This window comes from Pinus tabuliformis, chromosome 8 (assembly GCF_031772625.1).
Source record: "Pinus tabuliformis cultivar Carrire ecotype Pingquan chromosome 8, CPIR1, whole genome shotgun sequence".
NCBI classification, from domain to species: domain Eukaryota; kingdom Viridiplantae; phylum Streptophyta; class Pinopsida; order Pinales; family Pinaceae; genus Pinus; species Pinus tabuliformis.
This window is the reverse complement of record NC_142294.1, coordinates 1,557,516,855-1,557,521,358: the sequence shown is the minus strand read 5'-3', so window position 1 is coordinate 1,557,521,358 and position 4,504 is coordinate 1,557,516,855. Positions and strand designations below refer to the sequence as shown.

The 4,504-nt window shown below is 36.9% G+C and overlaps 1 pseudogene; it reads right to left on the bottom strand.

Annotated features, from left to right (window-relative positions):
• Window positions 1-2,868: 2,868 nt before the first annotated feature.
• On the bottom strand, window positions 2,869-3,669 carry LOC149241903 (uncharacterized; annotated as a pseudogene).
• Window positions 3,670-4,504: the final 835 nt, after the last annotated feature.

Below are 4,504 nucleotides of genomic sequence, written 5' to 3'. Positions count from 1 at the left end.
ATTTAGATAACAAGACCTTCATAGCCCATATTCACTCCCAAAATGAATATAAGCAACAAACAAATTATGAAGGTATGTATAGCTCATGTAGGATTATCCTGAGCTTCCCTGAGCTTCCTTAACTGTGTTATGGAGGAAATTCCTTTCCAACAATCATGTCCTTATTTCAAAATAACATAGGTAAGGTCTTTGAGACCATCCTCATCCTTTAATTCACGATCCTTCCCAACTCTTTGCGGTATGTGTTTTGTGCTAGAACCATACATCAATGCATATTTAAATTGTTTCAACATATCCCTGTGGATTCGGGTATAAAAATCTTCAACAATTTGTGATTGAGATAACAACACCTTCATAGCCCGAAATCACTCCTAAAATGAATATAAGAAACAAACAAATTGAATGCGAGCTATCGCGGAAACAAAAAACAAAACCCCTTTTCCCTGTTGTCCTTCCATATGATATTCATCTTACATAATCTAAAGTTACAATTCTTTAGGCTCCAAATGCAATTACTCACATAGATAACCACTGCCACAAGAGTACCAAGAAATAACTGGGCAAAGATGAATAGCCCTGGAATAGAGTAATGGAAAAGCCCAATTGCGTCCCAAATTTTAGTATCCTTTTTTAATCTCCTTCCTCAACACATTAAAAGTTTCATAAAATGCATATGTAATGAAGGAAAGAGGAAAATATGGTAAAGGGCAAAGACAACAACACACAAGCTTGAATAGCAACAACAAAAATAGAAACTGGGAAACCATACGTGAAGAAATTGATGACAATATGCTGGAAAATAACACCCTTTGTCACCTATTCACTCATATAGGAATAGATCAAAACATAGAATGTGAGAAGGGAAACTCCATAAATAATTTATGGCCATCCCATGTCCTTTGACGCTTTATCATGATTGATGTACTCAGTGGTTGTTGGAATTGATGATAGAAAAGGAATTGGAAGTTGGTAAGCACATAGCAAGAGAGAAATTAATGTGGTATATAGCAGGGTTGGACTTCGATACCGAGATAGACAAACATATTTCTTTTCAAACTCTAGTGAGGTAGACCAATGTAGCTACACATAAACAATGGGACACCACAGTTGGAAGTGTGACTTAGGCCAAGTCACAATGTGAAATGCGACCTAGGCCAAGCCGCATTTATAAATGAAAACTAAAACAACAAATTTGTGACTCAGTCTATCACCACTAAGCATGGGTCACAATTCTCAAGTGCAGTGCAGGTCACACTTCATGTTAGTAGGTTCATAAGACAAGGCTAATTGCATCTTCCATTGTAATTTGCGACCTAGTCGTAATTTTGGCCAGTGGTGCAGATTGCACTCGTGGGCTCGAGTCTTGATGAGAGCATCGGGTGCGATCTACAATCACCAAAGTGATGTCTAAGTGATTGATCTGGTCACAACTATGATCAATAGAGCATGTTGTAGTGTTGAGTTTGCGATATGCAACATAAGGTACATGTGATTGAGATGCAGTGCAGGTCGCACTTTGAAAGTGCAATATAAAGGGAAAAGAGTATGGCAACTATGTACTAGATGTCAAATGGAGGAGGAGACCAAGGACACATGGTCATACCTTCGGAAAAAGTGTTTAGCCAAACTCACATCTTGCAAAATACTGAGGATGTAGATACACTCAAGTAAGTACAACTCTTAATATTGGGAAGATTGCGAGATATCAATGCAGTTTTGCCTCATTTCAATGATGATTACTCTGAGCATAGCTTTGTAGATGTTTCGAGTGATTTTTGAGGAATGTAGGCCTTCTAAAATCTATGAAGACAGATGTAGACTATATATTCCGGAAAATAAGAAGTATGAAGCCAAGAATATCTGCTCAGTGTCCAGATTCTTTCGATGATATTTCAAATGTGGATATCAATGATGAATGGCTCGATTTAGGAGTCTAAAGGGAAAAGAGTCACACAGAACACAAGTAGGGTGTGAAGAATTTATAATATGGATATATTGCATGGTCTACGTCACAATGCAAATACGACATACAAAAGTAAACCAGAAGGTCACATCGTTACACAATTTCAATTCCTTTCACACAAAAACTCAAGCTATAAATGCACATATAATGTAATCGAATCATGGATCTCAAATAATGGCTCCGTTGAAAGCTAACGAAACTATAAAAAACTCATATTAACAAGAGACTGACTAAGGTATGTTTGTGGGCACCACAGTCATTGAATCTTGTTGCTAAAAGTAAAATCGATGCCTTCTTGAGAGTGCTGGAAAAGTTGTTGAGAGGAAAAATTTACTGGTTGAGCGTAAAGCATAAAGAAGAAGAGATGTGCACGGGAGAATATAAATAATTGAGGAGAAGTTTGGTAAAACGATTATACACCCATTGAATGAGGGAAGTCGTAGGGAGGAGTTGTACAGTGACTTTATCGTGTACAATGAAGGTATGGGAGTTCGCAAAATGGAAATGTGGTTTAAACAGTCATATTGCGATTGGTTAAGTCACAAATCACACATGCAAACTGCAAAGACAGGGGTGATGGGTCTCATTGTGAAATGCGATGGCGATTTGCGACAGAGGTTAGTCGCATTTGGGAATGCGATGAAGGCCTGAATGGACAATGACACATAGTGTTCTGCATTCTTCTCCTTTAGAAAATTGACTATAGTGTCCAGACGTGGATCCTGTCTTTGAAACCACATTTTATGAATCGTCCCCAAGAGAAAAATAGTAGATCCTTGCTATTTTCCATCCTATTTCCAATCCTTTCCCAAGAAACATGTAGCGCATCTTTTTCTGCTTTGGGAAACACGTTGTCCATTGACTCTGGGCTAATGACTAACTTATTCAAATAAGAAACACTCCTCTCACCATTTTTCTATTGACAACACAATAAACTGTAACAATGCCCAATCAAACATCTTGTTCCCACCAATAAATCTACAGTTGTGAACAACCAGACAACAATCAACACCAACTACTTTGCTAAGTTCATCATTGTTTAACCTCGCCCCCTTAACCCCATGTTATTGGCAGAGGATTTCGACTGTCATATTGAGATGGGTAAATAGCAACAACCTGTATCCACATTGAGGTCCCACTCAGGTTCAAAAAATTTCTCTTTCCATGGGAAATATCTCTTCAAGAATAATATATCTCTACTTGGATCAACGCCATTCCTCAACTTAACGCAGCCGGAAACAAATGAATGTGCGGGCAACCTAGATTTTGTATAGTGACACATCTCTTAAAATTCATTTCCTATAACCTTCATAGCATGAATGAACATACAGTCTTCTTTATCAGCAGTGTTTTCCTCCATGTAGTCAGGTTGATTATAGAAATCCTTGCTAACAAATTTGTATTTTTCTCATATCTAGCTAGTTTTCCAATGTCATATCAATTAATTCCATTATCTGCAGCATCAATCTCTTCTGTGAAAACTTTGTATAGTTCAAGATAGACTCGCTGAACGTCATAATGGTTTACATCCAAACCAATATACCTAGATACTATTTCCCTTTCCATAATGTTTGTAGTTTGTACACAAGGCCAACAATACTCAACTTTATTCTGAAACCATGTCTAGAATCTTGATCAAAACCTTTCTAATGGTGATCATACCAATCCTTTGTGGGGTCATAAACACCAGTCGTCCAATACTCCATTCAAAGTTTATAAGACCATGATCTAATGAGATCACATTTGATACCACTTTCCTTAAAATGAAGATTTGCCTTGCTTCCTCAATGCTTGCTAAGAAGTCAGTAGCAATTTAGCAATGATATAACCTTCATACTACCACAATAGGCTTCCATTGTAGTGATATGCTCCATTGCAACTTTAATACGTGGTAGTTTCTCAACCAATGGTTTTAATATAGTATCAATGAAAGCCTTTTCACAATCAAATACATTAACATTATGATCAAATACCTCTCCACGAACCAACAAAGGCAATTCATACTCAATCATCTCTTGAAGGATAGACATGCATTTTCCAAAGAGATTTGTCACACCGTCCTTTGAATTTGTAGTAGCCCCTGCTAGGTACAAATTCACACCAAAAATTTCTCTACTTTAGCAAGCTTTATTTCATTGGGGTATGTGTTATCTGTCACGTATAAAATGATCAAAGGAGTAATATTGTTGTTAGATGGTAAAGCATTATCTATCCTTTCCTGATACGCAATAGCAATAACAACATTGGTGATTAGAAGTTTCAAATTTGGCATTATAATAGACTGCTTAAATGTTGTTGCATTGTGAACAACAAATGATTTAAGGAGATGCCCATATGAAGGTGAAGATGTTAACATGTGGTTGTGTAATTATAAACTCAAATTTCTTAACTTCAGGCTTTTCCCCTCCCATTTTCATACTTCTAAGTTTATCTTTAATAGATGTGATTCTTCTTGATCATGTTTCTTTGATAGTTGGAAGAGACAATCGAATGTGATTAATTGGATGGAATATGGATGTGAATCTTTTGAGGTTTGTCTGC